The sequence below is a fragment of the Muntiacus reevesi genome, chromosome 3 (genome assembly GCF_963930625.1).
Source record: "Muntiacus reevesi chromosome 3, mMunRee1.1, whole genome shotgun sequence".
Lineage (NCBI taxonomy): Eukaryota > Metazoa > Chordata > Mammalia > Artiodactyla > Cervidae > Muntiacus > Muntiacus reevesi.
Window position 1 is genome coordinate 111,296,297 of NC_089251.1, and position 23,404 is coordinate 111,319,700.

At 40.2% G+C, this 23,404-nt stretch overlaps 1 pseudogene; it reads right to left on the reverse strand.

Moving 5' to 3' along the window:
- Positions 1–3,458: 3,458 nt before the first annotated feature.
- Positions 3,459–3,946, reverse strand: LOC136163112 (large ribosomal subunit protein eL21-like; annotated as a pseudogene).
- Between the last annotated feature and the right edge of the window lie 19,458 nt (positions 3,947–23,404).

The window sequence follows — 23,404 nt, forward strand, 5'->3', positions numbered from 1 at the left end:
AGAGTTCTTTTTTTTGGCCACGCCAGGAACTTGAAGATGGAACCTGGCCCAGCAGTGAAAGCACCAACTCCTAACCACTGGACCAGCAGGGAAGTCCCAAGAGTTCTATTTTAGATATGTTAAAGCTGAGATGTTTGCTAGACAGCCAGTGAATTTTCAAGTGTATATTTAATATATGAGTCTGGAAGGTCGGGGAGACAGGCAAGACTGGATTATAAGTCAAGTGGTCAATGGCAGTATTTAAAGCTATCCGACTGATAGGGCAGAGGGTGGGTAGAGTAGAAAAGAGCCAAAGAGAGAACCAGTCTTTAGAAATTACATAGAGGAAGAGGAGGATCCAACCAAGATGACTGAGGAGTGGCCATGGAGGCAAGAAGCAAACTAGAGAATGAAGTGTCCTAGAAGTCAAGAAAAGAAATTCCTTCAAGCAGGGAGTAATCAATAGTGTTGAACAGTGTTGAGAGGCTAAGACGAAGGTAGAGATGGAGGTTATAATGACCTGAACAAGGCAGCTTTGTAGAATGGTGGGAATAAAACCTAGGTTTGAATGGATTGGAGAGAGAATAAAGATGAGAAAATAAAGATAGCAAATAGAGACAAACCCTTTAAGTGGTTCTGTAAAGAATTAGGATGATAGCTGGGAGGGAACTAGGTCAGAGAAAACTTTGAAAAAAAAAACTTTTTTAAAAAATAGAAACAACTTTTGAATAGGTTGAATTAGGTACAAAATTATAAAGATACAAAAGGGTAAACAATAAAAAGTCTCACTCCCACACCTTTCCCCCAGTCACAGTGTTTCCTTTCCTCATTCCAATGTTTCCATTCTATTTTGAATCCTTCTGGAGATATTCTGTGTTTGTACAAGCAAATATACATGTATTCTTCTACTTGCCCTCCTTTTAAACAAATTCACACATGATAGCTCATTCTACACACTGTTTCTGTCTCTTGCTTTTCTGTTTCTCAACATATCTTGGAGATTGTTCCATTTAGGTATACAAAAAGGTCTTCCACTTACTTTGCTTGTGGTTACATTGTGTTGTTATACTATAATTTATTTATTCAACCCCCTAGTGATTCCTCTTGATGAATATTTAGATTGTTTTCAATCTTTTGCTATTACAAAATTGCAATGAATAATTTTATATATAAGTCTCTTCACATGTGTGGCAATATATCTATAGGGTAAATTTATTTAGAAGAATTGTTGAGTCAAAGGATAAGTACATTTGTGAGTTTGATAGATATGGTTCCAAAATATTTCAATATAATTTGTACCAATATCTCTACCACCAGCAATGATATGAGTATGTTTCCCTATATCATGTTACTAATTGTTTTTATGTTTGCCAATCTAGTTAATGAAACATGGTTTCTTAGTGTATTTTAAATTTTCATTTATTTCTTTTAAGTGAGGTTGAATATATTCTCAAAAGTTAAAAGTTATTTGTGTTTCTTTTTCCTTGAATTGTTTCTTCTTATCTTTTTTTATCTTTCTTTCATCTTTCTAAAGTATTATTGGTCTTATTAATTTGTTGGACCTCTTAATATATTAGGCACATTAGCCTTCTCTTTGTGATATGAATTGTAAATATGTCTTTTCAATTTGTTTATGTTGATTTTTCTCTGAAGAAAATTTTTTTTACACAGTTGAATTTTTCTGAGTTTTGTGTCATACTTTGAAAACCATCCCCACCCCCAAAGTTTTCATTTGTTTTAATCTTCCAGGAGAGTTTTTTAAGTATGGGGAAGGAGATAACTAGAGTATGATCACACGATTTCAATAGAAAGGTAGAAATTGATAATGCAGGAAAGATTAAGGAAAATTTCAAGAACAAAGTCTATAACTAGGCTAGAGGAAATGTAAAACAAAGCCTAAATGGGACAATTGGTCTTTAATAAGAACAGGACACTCCTGAGAATATGGGTGTTCATGCAGATATAGGTTGGTGGGTTTGGTGGTGAGAGGATGAGAAAGTTCTTATCTGGTTGCCATGTTTTCCCAGTGGCATAAAGGCAAATTTATTAGCTAGGTGCAGAGCAGAAAAGGATGTTAGGGCTTGAGGGCAGTTGAATATTTAGAAGGTTCAGAGGCCTTACTGGATTAGATGTTCTAGTTCATATTCATTTTCCCCACCTTGGAACAAAAGATAATTTATTTAAAATTTTTGTTGGTATAATGATTCAGTCTGATGGAATGACTTTGTTTCCCTTTGAAACCTTTATATTTGGAGAATGCTTCATATAATTACATTAGTATAATTAACTTGGCACCAATGTGTTATGCATGGGTTCCTAGCAGTGTGGGCTTGTCTTCAAGAGGTATTTGGGCTCACTCTTTGGACAACAACTGAAAACTCTTCACAAATAATTCATTTTCTATACTTACCACACAGCTGGTAAAAGCTTAACAACTTGGACTTGAGTTATTTGCCTTGTTTTGTTCACTTGGCATATGTCCCTAAAGAGATAATTTGATTAGGTTGATTTGCCATTACTCAGTACTGAGTTCTGCATTTGTGTTTTTTGTTTTTAGTTCTACCTCTGTTTATTGGAGAAGGAAATGGCAACACACTCCAGTATTCTTGCCTGGAGAATCCCAGGGATGGAGGATCCTGGTAGGCTGCCATCTATGGGGTCGCACAGAGTTGGACACGACTGAAGTGACTTAGCAGCAGCACCTCTGTTTATTGCTATCAACCCATCTGCCTCCACCCAGCTCATGATTGCATGCTCAGTCATGTGACCCCATAGACTGCAACCCACTAGGCTCTTCTGTCCATGGGATTTCCCAAGTAAGAATACTGGAGTGGGTTGCCATTCCCTTCTCTAGTGAATTCTGCTTTTGCACGCTAAGCTACTGCTACTGCCTCAATGGCAGTTGTCTAGCCTGCATATAGCTGCCTTCGAATTTTGTCTTGGCCTCTGGTTAATCAGTTGTGATAGCAGAGTATATTTCATTCAAAACAGATTGTATGAGTCATATCACTTGAGCAGGAAAGAACAGTTTGGATCATTTTGCCTAGAAAGGGTCCAAGTACCTGGCAAGCCCAAATGGCTGCGTGAACTCCTTCAGTCCTCCCAATGAATTGTTCAGATCCTTTGTTTCAGTAATTAATTCTACAAGGAATCTAACTTAAGAAAATAATCCTTACCAGGCAGTATAGCAAAGTGGTTAAGAGTCAGATAAACTTAGAGTTGGATCCCAAACAGTGATGAGTAAGTATCTCCTAGAGTTTTATTTCTGTGGCTCTCGTCATCACTATGCAATTAAAAAATGAAAGAGCCTGGGACCTCCCTGGTAGCCCAGTTAGTAAGAGTCCACCCCAATACAGGGGACATGGGTTCGGTCCCTGGTCTGGGAAGATTCCACATCTCGTGGAATGACTGAGCCTATGTGCTACAACTTTTTTTTTTTTTTTTTTTTTTTACAGTCCAGGTCTTTATTTTTACACGCTTCAGGCCATGAATTCATAGGGAATGGGTTCTAACAGTTCGGGTTCCTTTCCATTGGTCCTCACAAAATTTTGCTGCTCTGGGTGGAGCAGGCTGGCGCTTCAGCTGAACCCAAGTCCCTTTCTCTTTGGCTTCCTTCTTTTTCTGATCATTTTCCTTCACACATTGTAGGAAGCTGTCTCAGCTCTTAGAGTGCTTAATATGCTCGATACGCACATTAATTCTCTTGGCAAGAATCTTGCCCTTAACTTGTTTGTTTACAATGATGCCAACAGCATGCTGGGTAACACTGTAGCCTCTCCCAGTTTTGGCATGATAACATTTGTGGGGCATTCCTTTTTGAACAGTACCCACTCCCTTGATATCTACAATATCACCCTTCTTGTAGATTGGCATGTATGTGGCCAAAGGAACAACTCCATGTTTTCTAAAAGGCCTAGAGAACATGTAGCGGGTGCCCCCTACTCTTTCCCTTTGTGTTGGTCATTTTGGCGAATTACTGGAAGATGGTGGTTCCGGCCAAAAAGTGTGCTACAACTATTGAACCTGAGCTCTAGAGTCAGCAAATCACAACTATTGAACCTGTGCTCCACAACTACTGAAGCCTACCTACTCTAGGGCCCGTGCTCCATGCTGAGAGAAGTCACCACAATGAGAAGCCCGAGCACTGCAACTAGAGAGGAGCCCCTGCCCTCTGCAACTCGAGGAAAGTCTGTGTGCAGCAACAAAGACCTAGCACAGTCAGAAATAAATAAATAAGCAATTTAAAAAACAAACAGAAACCCAAAAAACTCTACCACATCTCCATGGGGAGGTAATTCACATACCATAAAATTCACTCATTTTAAAGTGTAAAATTTAACGATTTTAACATATTCACAGACTTGTGCAACAGGAATCACTTTTGAAATATTTTCATCTTCCATAAAAGAACCCCCAGTCCATTAATCACTCCCATTCAATAAAACCCTACACAATCACTAATCTTTTTGTCTTTATGGGCTTGTCTATTCTGGACTTTTCATATAGAGGAATTATGCTACGTGATCTTTTTTGACTGGATTCTCTCATTTAACACAATGTTTTGAAGTTCATCCAAGTTGTAGCATACACCAGTACTTGAGTCCTTTGAATTGCTCAATTATAATTCCATTGCTCGAATATACCACTTTCATTGATCCACTTATCAGTTGATGAACATTTGAATTGTTTCCACTTTTTGGCTATTATGAATAATCCTGCTGTGAACATCCATGTACATCTCTTTTCATATAAGTATTTGTGAGGATATATATTTTTATTTCTCTTGGATATATCTTTGGAAGTGAAATTGCTAAGCTGTAGGGTAATCCTATGTTTGGCTTTTTGAAGAATTGCCACTGTTTTCCAAAATTCTGAGCCATTTTGTATTCCTGCCTGCAATATATGAGGATTCCAATTTCTTCAACCCTCACCAACACTTGTAAATATTTGTCTTTTGTATTATAGGCATGTTAGTGGGTGTAAAGTGGTATCTCATTGTGATTTTGATTTGCATTTCTCTAATGGCTAATATGCCAGCAAATTTGGAAAACTCAGCAGTGGCCACAGGACTGGAAAAGGTCAGTTTTCATTCCAATCCCAAAGAAAGGCAATCCCAAAGAATACTCAAACTACTGCACAATTGCACTCATCTCACACGATAGTAAGGTAATGCTCAAAATTCTCCAAGCCAGGCTTTGGCAATATGTGAACCGAGAGCTTCCAGATGTTCAGGCTGGTTTTAGAAAAGGCAGAGGAACCAGAGATCAAATGGTCATCGAAAAAGCAAGAGAGTTCCAGAAAAACATCTATTTCTGCTTTATTGACTATGCCAAAGCCTTCGACTGTGTGGTTCACAATAAACTGTGGAAAATTCTGAAAGAGATGGGAATACCAGACCACCTGACCTGCCTCTTGAGAAACCTGTATGCAGGTCAGGAAGCAACAGTTAGAACTGGACATGGACCAACAGACTGGTTTCAAATAGGAAAAGGGGTATGTCAAGGCTGTATATTGTCACCCTGCTTATTTAACTTCTATGCAGAGTACATCATGAGAAACACTGGGCTGGAAAAAGCACAAGCTGGAATCAAGATTGTCGGGAGAAATACCAATAAACTCAGATATGCAGATGACACCACCCTTATGGCAGAGAGTGAAGAAGAACTAAAAAGCCTCTTGATGAAAGTGAAAGAGGAGAGTGAAAAAGTTGGCTTAAAGCTCAACATTCAGAAAACTGAGATCATGGCATCTGGTCCCATCACTTCATGGGAAATAGGTGGGGAGACAGTGGAAATAGTGTCAGACTTTATTTTTTTGGGCTCCAAAATCACTGCAGATGGTGACTGCAACCATGAAATTAAAAGACGCTTACTCCTTGGAAGGAAAGTTATGACCAACAGCATATTAAAAAGCAGAGACGTTACTTTGCCAACAAAAGTCCGTCTAGTTAAGGCTATGGTTTTTCCCGTGGTCATGTATGGATGTGATAGTTGGACTATGAAGAAAGCTGAATGCCGAAAAATTGATGCTTTTGAACTGTGGTGTTGGAAAAGACTCTTGAGATTCCCTTGGACTGCAAGGAGATCCAACCACTCCATCCTAAAGGAAATCAGTCCTGGGTGTTCTTTGGAAAGACTGATGCTGAAGCTGAAACTCCAATACTTGCTTCCTCATGCGAAGAGTTGATTCATTGGAAAAGACCCTGGTGCTGGGAGGGATTGAGAGCAGGAGGAGAAGGGGACGACAGAGGATGAGATGGCTGGATGGCATCACTGACTCAATGGACATGAGTTTGAGCAAGCTCTGGAAGTTGGTGATGGACAGGGAGGCCTGGCGTGCTGTGATTCATGGGGTCGCAAAGAGTTGGACATGACTGAGTGACTGAACTGAACTGAACTGAATGGCTAATGATTCTTGAGTACTTTTTATGTTTTTTAAAGAAATTTTATTTTTAAAAATTTATTTAATTGAAGGATAATTGCTTTACAAAATTTTTCTATTTTCCATCAAACCTCAACATAAATCAGCCATAGGTAATTTTATTTTATAAATTTATTTATTTACTGGCTGCATGGCACAGCATGTGGGATCCCCAACCAGGGATCAAACCAACGTCCCCTACATTGAAAGTGCAGAGCTTTAACCACTGAGCCATCAGGGAAGTCCCACCTTTTTACGTTTTTACTGACCATTTACATATCTTCCTGAGAGAAAGTCTATTCAAGTCCTTTGTCCATTTGGAAAAAAAATGGACTTTTTCTTTTTTTTACTGTTGAGTTATAAAACCTTAAAAAATATATATTCTGGATGCAAGTCTCTTATCAGATTTGTAAAAATTTTTCTCCCATATGGTAGGTTGTTTTTTGTTTTCTTGATGGTATCATTTGCAGCTAAAGTTTTTTAATTGTGATACAGTCCAATTTATCTTTTTTTTTTCTTTTTCTGTTTGTCTCATCAATATTTTGAAGCTTCTCTCGTCTCTCTTGAACCTACTCCAAAACCAGGCTTTTGCCCTTACCACTCCTCCAAAATTGCTCTTGGTCAGGTCACCTGTTAGCTCTCTGTTGTTAATCCAACAGCCAACATTCAGCCTTCATTCTTTATGACAAAGCTCTTACCTCCTCCTTCTTGAAATATCTACATTTTATCCACTAGATTTCCAGGTCACTACACTCTCTTGGTTTTCTCCTACCGCACTCACTGACTGCTCCTGTCTAGGATTCAGACCTTGGCTTCTCTATTTTTTCTCTATTGGTGATTTCATCCAGCCCGATGGCTTCAAATATTATCTATATGCTGACAACTCCTTGACTGGTCAGAGTTCGTCTGTCCCAAACTCTGCCCAAAACATTCTTCCCCCAGGGAGCTCAGTTCGGTGCTCTATAATGACCTAGAGGAGTCATCTGATGGGGGAGAAGGTAGAAGGGAGGCTCAAGAGGGAAGGGATATCTGTACACACACAGATGATTCCCTTTGGTATACAGCTCCACATAACAACCTTGTGGAGCAATTATGTGCTGTGCTGCGCTTGGTCGCTTCAGTCTGGCTCTTTTCAATCCTCTGGACTATAGCCCACCAGGCTATCTGTCCCATCTGTCCATGGATTTCTCCAGGCAAGAATGTTGGAGTGGGGTGCCATGCCCTCCTCCAGGAGATCTCCCAACCCAGGGATCAAACCGAAGTCTCCCCCATGGCAGGCAGATTCTTTACTGTCTGAGCCACCAGAGAGGTCCAAGAATACTTGAGTGGGTAGCGATCCCTTCTCCAGGGGATCTTCCTGATCCAGGAATTGAACCTGCATTGCAGGCGGATTCTTCACCAGCTGAGCCACCAGGGAATTCCGAAGCAATTATACTCCAGTTTAAAAACAAAACATTCTTCCCCCAGATATACACATTACTGATAACCTGCTATGGACTGAATTGTGTTGACCCCCCGACCCATATTTATACATTGAAGCCCCAACCCCTAGTATACTATTTGGAGATAGGGCTTTAGTGAAGGTAATTAAGGTTGAACGAGGTCATAAAGGTGGACCCTGCTATAACAAAGTTAATGTCCACGTGAGAAGAGATACCTGAGAGCCACCTCCCTCTCTGTCCCCTCCCCTCTATGTCTCCTTGTGCGCACAGAACAAGAAGGCTACCTTCCATAGGCCAGGAAGAGCTCTCCTCAGAACTGGACCATGCTAACTCCCTGATCTCTGATTTCCAGCCTCCAGAACTTGAAAAAAATGAATGCCTATTGTTTAAGCCACCCAACCTATGGTGTTTTGTTATGGCAGCCTGAATTGATTAACACACACCACTTTCTCCAAGTTTTTGCTCAGCTGTTGCTTTCTCACTGAGGTATTTCCTCACCATCCTGTTTAAAGTTGCAATCCCACCTAACCCTGGCATTATCTTTCCCTCTTTCCTGCTTTATTTTTCTCCAATGAATCATTTGGCATATTATACCTATACTTTAATTATTTTTTATTGTTTAGCTCCCATCACTAAAATGTCAGTTTTTAACAGTAGAGACTTTTGCCCATCTTGTTCACCCCGTTTCCTTAATACCAAAACTAGGGCCAGGCAAATCATAGGCTTTTTTTTTTTTTTTTTTTTTTTTTTTTAAATCATAGGCTTTTAAAAAAATAAATGGATATTAAAAAAAGATACACGTCAAGACACTTAAAAAAATGAAATAAAATCTTTTCTATCACCAAAATTAATGTATAGCAAAATAAATACCTGATGAATGACCAAGGGGGGGGGAATATGAATGAATGATTGCCATCGTAGTTTGAGAATATATAATAAAATTCAGTATATTAAATAGGGATAACATCAAATTGGTTACTTCTGTGAAAATTAGCATTCAGGCCTTCATGGTTATGTCTTCGGAACCGTTAATTAACGGTTTCATCTGTTAACAAAATTCCTTCCCTCATGACTATTGCAAGCCACAGTTGGAGCTGAGATGGTCTTTACACCAACACCGTACAAACATAGCCCTGTCCTAGAGCATTGCACTTTTATGTTTCATTAAATACCAAGTGTACATTGGTGGCTCTGACTTCATTGGGAGATCCTCTTCAAAGCTGTGTGATCCATTGTTGGCCTTACTGTGCCCTCCTGTTTTTTACTAAATATCCAAATGAAAATGTTTGAATATGGGAGTACCAGCTTAAATATTATCTTTGCTTTTTTTTTCCTTTTAATCAAGATATCTGTGTTTTATGTTGGTCATTATACTTTGACAATATAAGATAGATTTGTTCTTGCTATTGCGTTATGGCAATTCTTTGTATATGGGATGAGAAGGTCATCAACAGAAAGACCACCAGTGAAAGACATGACCTCATTATTTTGATGATGGAACTCTTTGATGATGGATTATTTTGATGAATAAGTTATACTAGTAGTCATTGCAATAGGGACTGTAAGTAACAGAAGAAAAGTAACTGATTCAACTCTCAGCCATTCCTAAATCAACAGATACTCTGGCTAACTTTCATTAGAGTGTATACTTATTACATAATTTGTATAAGCAGCTTTGGTTACAGTCAGATATATCATGTTTGATACCTTCTAGTATAACATGGTACTTTATATTTTTAAGTTAATTTTTATTAGAGCATAGTTGTTTTACAATGTTGCATTAGTTTCTGTTGTACAGCAAAGTGAATCAGCAATAGGTAACTCCTTTTGGATTATATAACATATATCTCCTCTCTTTTGGATTTCCTTCCCATTTAGGTCATTACAGAGCATCAATTAGAGTTCCTTGTGCTATACAGTAAGTTCTCATTAATCATCTATTTTATACATAATAGTGTACATATGTCAACCCTATTCTCCCAAATCATGCTAGCCCCTCCCCCGCTCTATATCTTTACCTTCATTCTCTACATCGGTGTCTCTACTGTGTTCTCCATCTGCCAAATTGAAGCAGCATTTGGACCAGAAGATGCTACTATCCTTCCTCTTGTTTATTGTCATTCTGAGTAGAATCTCTTGTTTAAATTTGGTTTGGTCAATGGGCATTATTAGAAGGGTTTTTTAGAAGGTTTTTTTTTTTTTTTTAATTCAGTATAAATTCTACAACAAAGAAAAGAATCCTCCAAACTGCAGAGAATGAGATGGCATACCCTCAAGTCTTGAATGGTGAGTATCATGAGAAGTCCATCCTTAGTCATTCTGCAGATTGATCACTTCTCTTACTTTGTCACTCACTAGCATTTATTGAACACTTTTGTGGTGGCTACTTGCAAATGCTGGAAAGCTGAGTCAATAAGCTAAGATCCCTGCCTCATGGAGCACACAGAATGCCAACTATTACTATGTGTGATAATGCTATTATAGAGGCACATATATGTTTTAAAATTATGTGAAAAATGATTTAGGGAATGACATCACTATAATATTTTTAGAGATATAAAATGTTGGGAACAAATCATTCTTGAGTTTAGGATTCTTCATTTTGTCTGTTATTAGATATTTACTAAAACATATTTTAATGCTTCTTGAATGCTAGGAGTTGTCCTTGAAGAAAAATTAGATGTGGTCTCTGCCTTCATTGAAGGAGATAGACAGACATTAAACAAATAGAGAATTAGTTATTTTCAAAACTAAGAAGAGAAGTTCAAGGTGTCTTGCAAAACTATAGGGAATTTATGATAGAAGGAAAGCCACAAAGTCTATTATATGCTGTCTATTGCTATATAACAAATAATTTCCAAAATTAGAAACTTCAGACAAAAATTAACATTTATTATTCCACAGAATTTATATGGGTGAGGAGTTCAGGAGTGTCTGAGTAGTGTGGGCTCTGAGACCGTCATGAGTTTATAGTCAACGTGTCAGTCACAACTGTGGTCATCTGAGACTTAACTGAGGCAAAAAGAGCCAGTTCCAAGATGGCTCGTTCAGCTGGTTGTTGGCAGGAGGCCTCAGTTCTTTGCCTCATGGATGACTTTATAGAGCTGCTTGTCTCCAAGACATAGCCATTAGTTTTTTTCTGGGAAGAGTGATCCAAGAGAGAGTAACGCAGAAGCCACAAGTCTCTTATGACTTGCCTCAGAAATCCTGTACCTTTATTTCCACACTATCGTACTGGTTCCAGAGGTCATCCTTGTCAGCATGGGAGGGGGCATGACTACCAGGAGGTAAGACTATTAAAGACCATCTTGGAGGCTGACTCACTATGAATCTCCAAATGCAAGCTGGCTGAAGTCAGACTTTCAGAAGAACCCAATGTAACCATTTTATAAACAGCCTCTGTTCATTTTACTCAAGTCAGGTCATATTCAACTGCATATCAGTAGAGGCTTAGCATGATCCTGCTCCCTACCTTCCCCGGTGCTTCACACAGGAAAGATTCTGCCTGCAGTGCAGGAGACCTGGGTTTGATCCTTGGGTGGGGAAGATCCCCTGCAGAAGGAAATGGCAATCCACTCCAGTAATCTTGCCTAGGAAACCCCATGGACGGAGGACCCTGGTGGGCTACAGTCCATGGATTCACAAACAGTTCACACGACTAAGCAACTAACACACCTCTTCCTACCGTTCTGCCCCACTATCTTCCAGAAATGTTCATAGAGTACCTACAATCACTAGAAGCTCAGTTTTGCGCAGTGCAGAAAGATGTAAAGACAGAAAATTTATTCTCAAGGTACTCATGTTCTAGTTGAGGTAAACTCACAGTACAAGTGAGATAATGGAAGCATGAACAATTAGGTTGAAAAATAAATATCTGAGTCAGAACTTCCCTGGTGCTCCAGTAGTTAGGACACCATGCTCCCAGTGCAGGGGACCCGGGTTCAATCCCTGGTCAAGAAACTATATCCATCATGCCACAACTAAGACCTGATCCAGTCAAATAAATAAATAAATGTTAAAAGAATATATATCTGAGTAGAATAGGGGTCAACACACTATGGGCTTAATTTAGTCTATTACCTATTTTTATAAATAAAATTTTGTTGCAATACAACCCTTCCCATTTGTCTATTGTTTATGGTTGCATTTGCACTGCAGTAGGAGAGTTGTCTCATTGGGACAGAGACCTTATATAGCACCCTCTTTGCCCTTGACCTGTAAAACCTAAAATATTTACTATGTGATCCCTTATAGAAAATATTTGCCAACCCTAGTTAGAGAAATTAGAGGCTGCTTCCTAAGGAGGTGATATTTGAGATGAGACTTGGGGGAGCCACAGGAGTCCTTCTGCTGAAGGGAGCAGCATGAAATAAGTTATGAAGGGATATTTCCTAATACATTGGAGCGGAGTCTTTATTAGAGCAAGACCACACTATGTTAACCCCCGTCTCAATCACTGCGGCTTATGACTATAGGAATGGAAGGAACAAGACGCTGACAGGAAAACACAAGGCCCAACACTAAGGTGGCACCATAGCTCACAGTCTCACATACTTCTTCCTCCTCCTCGTATAAAGACATGAAGCAAAGCTTTTTTTTTTTAATAAATTTTTTTTTTAGTTCTACCACTCTATTGCTACCAACCCATTTCCCTCCACCCTCGTGCACACATGCTCAGTCATGTAATCCCATGGACTTCAGCCCGCCAGACTCCTCTGTCCATGGACTTTTCCAGGCAAGAATACTGGAGTGGGTTGCCATTTCCTTCTCCATGAAGCAAAGCTTTTAACGGTGAATTGTAGGCCTCTGTTAACTTTCAGTTAAACTGAGTTTTGATCACACTGAGTTTTGACCCCAACTTAGATGGAATAGAGGGGTCTGAAGAAAGGAGAACCCCTAGAATCCCAATCCAGTTGACCACAATGAAGATGAGATGTTTCACATCTCCTAGGTAGGAAGACAGTAGGTATGTAGAAGGCAAAGAAATGAAGTGAAGTCGCTCAGTCATGTCCAACTCTTTGCAACCCCATGGACTGTAGCCTACCAGGCTCCTCCATCCATGGGATTTTCCAGGCAAGAGTGGGTTGCCATTTCCTTCTCCAGAGAATCTTCCTGACCCAGGGATCAGACCCAGGTCTCCCACATTGTAGTCAGATGCTTTACCGTCTGAGCAACAAGGGAAGCCCCTGTAGAAGGCAAAGTAACACACAAAACTATACATCTGAAAATCTGCAGGCCAAAAAAAAAAAGTTATAGGACTTCCCTGGTGGTCCAATAGTTAAGAATCCTCCTGCCAATGAGGAAACATGAGTTTGATCCCTGGTCAATTTGATCCCTAAGATCCCACATGCCGCAGGGCAACTAAGCCCGTGAGCCACAACTTGGCCTGCATGCTCTAGAGTCTGTGCTCTGCAAAACAGAGTCACCACCTGAGAAGCCCTCACCCCACAACTAGAGAGTAGCCCCGATTGCCACAACTAGAGAGAACGTGACATAGATATAAATATATCTATATATAAATATATAGACAACTAATTAAAGCAGAAACAGAAAGTGGAAGAAAGACCAAGAATTAATTGAAACACACTAGAATTGGTGTTTATCCCAATTAGAGGGAAAAAAAGGAAGAAAAGATAAAGAATTAAACACTTTAAAAGTTGCTGTAAACATTAAATAAGAACTCAGAAAATCACAGTTCTAACTGTCATTCATTCATTAGGGGGCTATGCCACTGCCTGACAAAGCTTGTAAGTGGCTCCTATGATTCCAGTCATCCCAGGTCATCACAGAAACCCTTGTTCCTTTTAAGCAAGGTTGACCCCTCTGTATTCTTTCAATAACAGCTGTTGTAGAAAATTGCCTAAGATTTCCTTTTATTGAACTATGCCTGTGCTCGTTCTCACCAAAGTATCAATGCTATACTATTTTAACTCAACATTTGCCTTCGTACTCTGGATGGGGTGTTCATACCCCTTATTATCGTTGTTCAGTTGCTCAGTCGTGTCCGACTCCTTGAGACCCTATGGACTGCAGCACGCCAGGCTTCCCTGTCCTTCTCCATCTCCCAGAGTTTGCTCAAATTCATGTCCACTGAGTCAGGATGCTCATATCCCTGATTGCCTAGTATTTGGCCATTTGGCTTTCATCAAATGTCTTTAGAGCTCCTCTTATGGAACCCAATGCTAGCCTTTAAGCCAGTTGGCCTTTGGCCCTAGCTAGGCTAGTCCAGGGCACTTCTGACCCCTCCCTCAGAGGGAGATTCTAGCAACTGGGAAGAACCACTTCCACTTTATCTTCTAATGATAACTGCCAATTACAAACACAGCTGGTTTGTTACTTGTATTACCAGTAGGTCCATGGGCAAGTTGGTCTCAATTACGCTGCTGAAAACATGCTGAACATTCTTTTATTACCTCTCAGGAATAGTAGAAGGAAAACAACTTGACTTAATAGAAAGCATGCAGACTTTTGAGAGTAGCTTTCTAGGTCTGGGTACCAGAGAAAGGAAGATGGGTGGAGGTAGGGAGATGGGCAACCCCAGTCTTTAATAAGACTCCTCATTTATCCAGGGGCACCCAGACTCCCTCACTCTCTTCTCCCTCAACATACAGGACTTGAAGGGTCCCTTACCCACTCCAGTCTGACCTCCACCATTCCAGAGCAAGCTGGACCAGATGTGCCTGTGAGTGAGTTCTGACCATGCAACTGAGGTGATATCCTTAAGAGCGGGCAAACCAAAAATAGGAAAGGAACCCATCTCTGACTGACCAGGGACAGCAAAGCTGCCTGATGTTCAGCATCTTCCAGATTGCTATTTGAGGAATAAACTTCTGTTTTCTGTTTTTTAAAAAGAAAGAAGAATGTAGACTCTTGATTTAGGGTGGTATTTGAATATTAGCTCTTACATTTAATACTCCTGTGAACTGATTAAATCCCTTTAATGTCTATTAGCTTCATAAGTATAAAGTAAGATTGTTATATACTTCACAGTACTGTTCTAAGTAAAGAAACTAGGTATACCTGGAATATAGTGGGCAATCAATTTTAAATAATAGCCGTTACATTTCTAAAATTGAATACATTGGTTTTAAGTTAAAATTACAACTTGGGCCTTTTTCCTATCTCTCTCTCTCTCTCTCACACACACACACACACAAATCCAAAACCAAAATTGTGTTTAGAGCATTCCCTGTGATCTATAAGAAGATCAGGTTTCTAAGTTACTGAGGTTTTCTTTATGCCCATATTGGAAGGACTAACAGTTTGAAATCAGGAGGAACTGAAAAGAAAAGAAATAAAGGAGAACTTTTGATGGGAAAAAGCATATCTGGCTAAACTGTGTTAACAGAAAAGTACTAAGGTAATTCAATTTTCAGCAAGGTAATTTATCCAACAATTTAGGGCATCTGTAGGGAAACTGAGGATACTGGAGCTAGTGAAAAGGAACATTGAACTGTCTTTAAAAAGCCAATGCAACTCACTTCCAGGAAAAACTCTCAGATTAACCTATTTGCTCCTACTTTACACACAGCGCTAATAAACATAGTTATCTGGTTCCTAGGACACAGATTAGGAAGAGGACTGCCAAAGCCAGGTGCCTAGGAAGTAGCAAGAGGTACTATCTAACAGTTTAACAAAGGAAGGGGGAGAAGCCAGAAAGAAAATTATTAGAAGTACTTAAAAAAAAAAAAAACCCAAAAGAAGTACATCAAAGAACACAAAGACACACCAGCTTTGGGTCACTTCGGTTAGAGCAAAGAATTTGGTGTTTTTTAATATTTCCCAAGACGGCTCAGTGGTAAAGAAACTACCTGCCAATACAGAAGAAGCAGGAGATGCGGGTTTGACCAGTGGGAGAGGAGGAAATGGCAACCCACTCCAGTATTCTTGCCTGGAGAATTCCACCCAGAGGAGCCAGGTGGGCTGCTGTCCATGGGGCTGCAAAGAGTCAGACACGACTGAGCACAGTAGCACAACATGCATTACTTCGAACTCTACTTCTTAATGCTAATGCTGACCATGAGAAGAGCTTGGAGTGTATTTGCTGTGTGTTTCAAGAAGGCAAGCATCTATTTTATTTAAAATAATATTTTATTAAAGGCAGATTTTTAAACATCTTGTACTTAAAATGATTCATTTAGTTAATTAATTTAAGTTATTTAGAAAACTAATTCAGAATTTTCACATTCTCCAAAGGTGTTAGATAAATGAAGCTTTTCTAAATTGTAACAGCAGGGCTTCCCTATTGGCTCAGTGGTAAAGAATCTGCCTGCCAATGTAGGAGACACAGGATTGATTCCTCATCTGGGAAGATTCCACATGCCTTGGAGCAACTAAGTCCATACACCACAACTACTGAACCTGTTCTCTATGGAGCCCGAGAGCCACAACTGCGGAGCCCACGAGCCACAACTACTGAAGCCCATGTGCCCTAGAGCCCATGCTCTGCAACAAGAGAAGCCACCGCAATGAAAAGCTCACTCATCACACCAGACAACAGTGCCCACCACAGCTAGAGAAAAGCCTGCAGAGCAATGAAGACCCAGCACAGCCAAATATAAATAAAGTAAAAAAAATTTTTTAACTGTTAAAAAAATACATTATAATAGCAAAGTCAGAGTAAATACACATCTGTTTACATTGACAGGTCTTCTAAATGTGTCTTTAGATCTGGTTGGTTGCTTTGACCCTCCCCCGCCCCCCAAGCAAGAAAGACTAAATCATGCATTCCTCTACAAACTGACTAACAGTAAAAGTGTAACAAGTTCCCATTGGTATGCCCAGCCATGTAGAAGAGAAAAAGAGTAGAAAATAGGAAAGTTATGAGACACCAAGTTCTGAGTTCCCAAGGATTAAAGGATGATCGTACAAACAAACTCACAATGTAAATTATTTGTACTGCTAAATAACATGAATCTATACAAATTAGCAAAGATTATATACAAGAACAATTTCTAAGCCTAATGTGGTTTAGTCGCTAAGTTGTATCTGACTCTTGCGACCCCATGGACTGTAGCCCACCAAACTCCTTTGTTCATGGGATTTTCCAGACAAAAACACTGGAGTGGAATACTGGAGTGGTTGCCATGTCCTTCTCCAGAGGATCTTCCCAATCCAGGGGTCAAACCTGAGTCTCCTGAATTGCAGGCGATTTCTTTACCGACTGAGCCATCAGGGAGCCCTCTAAACCTAATACATACAAGCTATTGCTTAAGAACGCAATAATATGAAGTCCATTCATGCTCTTGTTCTCACCCTCTAAGATACCTCTGTGGCTCTTAGGGTTATTTGGTATTCAAGGGTCAAAGTATGTTGAAAGCAGAAGGTTCTGCAAGGCTACCAGCCAGGAACTCATGAGTATATCTGCTTTTCTTCCTTGCCGTCCAAGACCTCAGGGTCTTTCTTTCCTGCTTCACTCAGGAAGAGCAGGACTGTTCAAGACACAGTGAGGGAATCACCCAAGCACATGGCAGGTCGGTCAGGGCTGCCGTCTGTCACATATCCTCCCTCACACCCACTCCAGGGCAAAACCCCGTGAGAGCTGGTACCCTGTGTGCCTGGCATACAGCACAGGGCTGGCATGTGGCAATATCCAAGCATTTCTTGAATGAACATGATAGAGCGGTAAAGAAAGCTTGAGGTACCTGAAGCCTTCTTTTGGAAAGCTTTTCCCAGGAATAAGGGCATGACCTGGGGACATATAGGCTATTCAGGGAGTACTAAGCAGTGTACAACAATCTGTAACGGAACTATATGCCCCCAAATGAACTCAGACAAGTTTCCAAATCTAGGAAAAGGCATCTAGGGAAAATGCTTTTGTTATCACGCTAGTTTTTCTTTGGGACTGATCATTTACGTTTCATAACAAAAATTTGGCTTTGGGCAGCTTCATTCATTAAAGAAGAACATCTTGATTTTGGAGAACAGAAAACCGTTTCCTTGTTTTGCTGTTCAGTAGGGCAGAATGTTTAGACTGGCTGTCTTTTTTATAGAAGTAACTTAGCATACCCAAATGTCTATGTACACAACTGTTATGTTGCTGGAAGTGACAAGAGAAAACAATCCAGGTAGAAATGAACAGGAAAAGATGTTTAGGTTCCCTATTCTGTGAAGAGTAACGTAGGGAAATGAAAGCGAACTAAGGAGAGGAAGAGAAATGGGAGCTGAAGAAACAGCCAAGAATCAGGAAGAGAGATTGCAAAACATGCCCCCCTTAGCCCAAAGTGTATCTGCGTTTGCTTCTTTCTCTGGCTTTTTGGCTGTTTGGAGGTGCCAGGCATGCATGGCCACACAGCACACCCTCGACCTCTCCTGGTCACACTCTGTCATGAGTCACACACTTGAGTGCTGAGCAAAGAGCAAAGAGCTGGGCTCTCGGGGAGGAAGACGGTGCCTGACCCTGTGTCCACTGCTTCAAGGAATGGGCGTAAGGTGGCAGCACTGGTAGTGCCTGCAGGGGCTGCGGGGAGAAACTTGGCCTAGGGCCAGCTGTCCTTGAGCTGCTAAGTCCCAGGGAAAAGATGGAAAAGGGGAACTCTGCAAAAGGCCTCCTCAGTAGGGTAGTTAGTGATGGAAGGAAAAAGCCTTCTTCTGGGGGAGCGGTGGCACCCAGGAGCTCCCCTGAAAGGAATGCGGGAGGAGGTCACCTTGCTTGACACCTGCACACCTGTTAAAAGAACAACTACCACTTAAGAGGAAGGAGCAAGACGGACTGATGAACAACATGGATGGACCTTGCCAATTTCACCCGTGTGAAATGTCCCACACAGACAAACCTATAGAGACAGAAGGCAGGTTAGTGGTTGCCGAGGACCTGAGGCTGGGGGCAGAGAGAACGGTGCCGGTGGTCAGTCACTCAGTCGTGTCTGACTCTCGGCACCCCGTGGACTGTAGCCCGCCAGGCTCCTCTGTCCGAGGGATTTCCCAGGCAAGAATACTGGAGTAGGTTGCCATTTCCTTCTCCAGGGGTCCATCCTGGGTCTCCTGCATTGCAGGTGGTCTCTGGTATTGCAGGCAGACAAAGAGGGGGTGACCGCCTAAAGGGTATGGGATTTCTTCTTGGGGTGATGAAATGTTCTAAAATTGATTGTGGTGATGGTTGTGCAACCTTGAATAAGCTAAAAACCATTGAATCGTGCACTTCAATGGATGAACTGTAATGAAACCTCAATAATGCTGTTACTAAAAAAAAAAAAAAAGAATATTTAGTTATAAACCAGAGAGGAAATCTGAGTGCATTCTTAACCATTCTCTCCCCCCTTGGTCTTTGAATATGGAAGACTTCAGTAGGGATGAGAGAAATTCCTTTACCTGGAATCCTGTATCTCTAAGTCAGTGCCTCTTAAATTTTAATTTGCATACAAATCACGTGGGGATCTTGTCAAAATGCAGATTCTGTTTCCGAAGGTCTGAAGTGGAGCCCAAGACTGTGTATTTCTAAGAAGTTCCTTGGTATCCAAAAGCTGTTGGCTTGGAATTACACTTTAAATCGTTGTTGTTGTTTAGTCACTAAGTCCTTCTTAAAGACTCAGTCCTCCTTAAGTCACCATTTCCTTCTCCAGGGGATCTTCCCAACCCAGGGATCAACCCCCATCTCCTGCTGGCAGGTGGATTCTTTACCACTGAGCCACCAGGGAAGCCCCACACTTTGAATAGAGAGACTCTAAGAGACTTGGTGAAATTATATTTACTCTTTGATTGGAATCAGTATTATGTCTGCTCTGTATGAAGTTAAAATGCCAAGTAAATTTTTTATTTTGACCTTATCTTTACTTGTTAGAGGCAGAATATATATATGATGCTTCTAACAACAGTTAATACAGGTATGTTGAATAAATGTACATTACTAACATTATGGGGTCTATTAGCTTTTTCTTTATGGGCTTCCCTGGTGGCTCAGTGGTAAAGAACCTCTTGCCAATGGAGGAGACACAGGGGTGACATGGATTTGATCCCTGGGTCAGGAAGATACCCTGGAGAAGGAAATTGCAACTCACTCCAATATTCTTGCCTGGGAAATCCCATGGACAGAGGAGCCTGGCAGGTTACTGTCCATGGAGTTGCAAAGAGTTGGATACAACTTAGCCTGTGAGCACAAGCATGATCCGTTTTTCATTGATAAGTTCAGGATTTGGAATTTGTAAGAGAGCTGGGTTTGAATCCTGGCTCTATCATTTACCAATGTCATGGCCTTGGACTATCTGTGTTTCAGTTTCTTTGTTTATAGAATGGAAATACTAATACCTATCTCAGCAGATTTTTGTGAGTCACTCTTAAGATAACCTCTATTACTGTCATCAAATCTGTGTGAGGCGAGAGAGTTACCCCACTTTCCTTTTCACATCTGCACACTCTGTATTTTCTTTTGAATCTCCTAAATCTTGAAATTTTAGCTGTGTGGGAGATGCTTTTCTAAGATTATTTTTCTTTATCTGCTTGAAGAAGGTGTTGTTTAGAACTCTAGTAAAATCCATATGGAAAATAATTTTTAATACATAGATGTGTGTTTTCTTTTTTGTATGGGGAGATTATTGGTTCTGATATTAAGAGATTCAAAGTAAAAGTTCAGGATATTTAATTTAATAAGGAATTTTGGTCTCCCCAGTTCTCAAGTGCAAAGCTGAAATAATTCCACCACGATGGCTTTTGTTTTTGCTGAAAGGAATTTTCAAGCTGTTACTCAATTTCACTTCAGGGCTTCTGTTGTTTTCCTTTTCCTGTTACAGGTACAGCCGCAAGTTCTTCTAATGCCTGGTCCTCAGGGAAGCCTACGGAGAGAGGCAATTCGGGGAACCCTGTTTTAGAGCAGAGCTGCTCCTTAGTAGCTCCCCATGGAAGAGGGAGTCCTGCTGCAAATGACATGACATCACAGGCACACAACGTGGGCTAGAGTGAGGACTGCTGCTTCTCCCTCTTGTAGAACTCTAATCTGGGAGGTCCATGGACCACAGTGTTAGGTGAGCGCCCAGGTGCCTTGTTCTCCCATGTTATACTTGGGCTACTATCTGAATGTTAGTAGTAGGAGACTGCCCAGTGTATTTGCTTCCTTTTGTTTTTATATTCTTTTGACTTTTAAGCTGACTTTATCTCCTTGATTTTCCTGGTTTTTGGAAGAATATGTAGCAGATACCAATTGTCACTGGGGAGTTCCTGGTATGCAGCATTAGTGAAATTCATTTCTTAGTGATAAATCATTCTTGTTTTTATTTTTGTAAATTTAGTCTCTTGCCAACACCTTCTATCACTGTGTACTCAGCATTACCTATATGAAGACCTAAGCAATATGGAGACTTAAAAATACATTTCCTTCTCTGTTTTTTCAATTATAGAAGACTCTAATGGTGTCAGCTGGTAAATGTTTAGAGTTTAAGGTAAACAGCACTCTAACTTTTGTAAATACTGTAGTAGAAAACTGGTTTTGGAGATGTCAAAAACAAATTAAAATTTTTGTTTTATGGAGAATTATGTTGAAGACATAGTTTCAAATTTGAAGAAGGAAACAAGGGGTTCTGCCTCTTCAGTGCAGCTTTGAATATTTAGAATTTCTTCTGTTAACTGTTCTGCTTTATGTCACTGTTGCATGAGGGGCTCAGAAAGGCTGAACTAGAAACACCAGCCCCCTGGAAGGGACAGTCACGTGTTCATGGAGTGAGGAAGTGCTAGCTGCTGGCTGGGGATTTCCCAGGTCACTAATTTTGAAAAACCCCCTAAACATTGATCTTAATGACCAAATTCTTCTCTTCAATAGCAAGGATCAAAAGGTTGGAAGTCTGCATCCTGTTTCCTCATCTAGTACCAGGGTTCTGGTGAAGAGTTACCCTGGGGTGGACTCTAAGTAGACTTGTTCTTTCCTTTCTCATCTGGCCAATTAAGGACATTATTTGGTTTGGTGCATCTTAACCATTCATTTTGGTGGACAGTTGTTTCTCTTGTTAAAGGCCAAAGACCATTCTAAACCCAGAGTCAGCCAAATAGGTAAAACAAATATCTCTTAATTCCACATACCTGGCTTAGGAGGACTGGACTCCAATCTATCCAGGAATCACAGGCATAAGCACTGTGCCATACAGAAGCCTGAGCTCTGAGTGTAGCCAGTGTGGCATAGATTGCGCCTTGTGGACATTTTTGTGCCATTTAGTTCAAGTACAATTACCCATTGTGAGAGCCTATGTGACACTGAAACAAAAAGACAGAAGAAGAGGAGGAGCAGGAGGAGAGAAATTATCTCAATTCTCTTCTCCTCTGGGGGAAAAATGACTAAAATATAACCTGAGTGTAAGAGCATTAGTAATATGAATATCTTTGATAATTAGGCCAGTGATCTCAAAGTACTTTTAAAATCCACTATTTTCTTTGTACTCACCAAAGTCTCTTTAAGTTCCCATAGAATGGGAATTGCCATGTCTTAAGTTTTTCCCTGTTTCTCTTTATTCATCAACATTCTTGCAAAATGAGGGATTTTGCTCTGAGTGTTAGAAACTCATAAATTTTGAAGGAAAAAGGTATATACTGTTTTGGAGTTATATAATATCTTTCCTGTTAGAGATCATCCTACACTGTATTTAGGGGATGTACAAAAGTAGTGTATATTACAGTGTTGTACATCACAGCAGGGTAACTGTCAGAGAACCTTCCACTTACTGTAAACTGAATGAGAGGACTGGCATCCAAAATCAAAAAGTGGAAACTTCTAGACTGGTTTCAAAGCATCACAGTGAAAAGACAGTCATTTGACTCACAGAAAACCTGTGCTCTGATGCTTCAGAGCATACATAGTCCACATGATTAGATTTTTTGAGTCTGAAATCTTGATCATTACCCTCTATAAATGGATACAGCCTTTTGGAAATCTGACTTAGAATGAAAGTCTGGATCTTTATCCCCAATGATGAGATATTTTCAAACTCTTGGCTCTTTGCCTTGAATATTAGGTAGTTTGTTCTCCTTTAACTTTTTGTCTTCCCTTTCCACCCACCCCCAATCACTCCTAAGAATTACACTTCTAAGAGAGTTTTTGTTGTCTTTCTAGTACCTCATTCCTGTAAATTCCTTCTTATCCATGTTTTTGTTCTGTTTCAAGTAGTTTGGAAAATGGCAGTGTAGAATGTGTTTGATATAACCCTAGTCCTGATCAGGATTTGTGTGTATATATGTTTATACAGAGAAAGACTAGGTTAGATAGTACAGTGTATTCAATGGTGAAGCATTTACTAAATTAATTAATATCCAATTAGCAGATCACTCACAGGCAGTTAAAAAGTGATGTCAATGAACAGTTATGGGTCAACATGATTGCTTCTGTTTGCTGTTGCATTTAGTCCTAGCACCACTGCTACGGCAGGGTTCTCCTCTGAATTTTATTGTGGGACTTTAGAAATGTCTACTGCCAATAGTAGCATAAATAAGTATCCTAGGAGATAGTTAAAACAAGGAACAGGTTACTTAGTGTGGTTTATAAATATGGTTTTATACTGATACTATTGGAAATAGTCATAACATTAATTTCTAGTTGAAAAAATAAAATGCTTACAGGAATTTGGAGCCTAAATAGAAGACCCATTTGG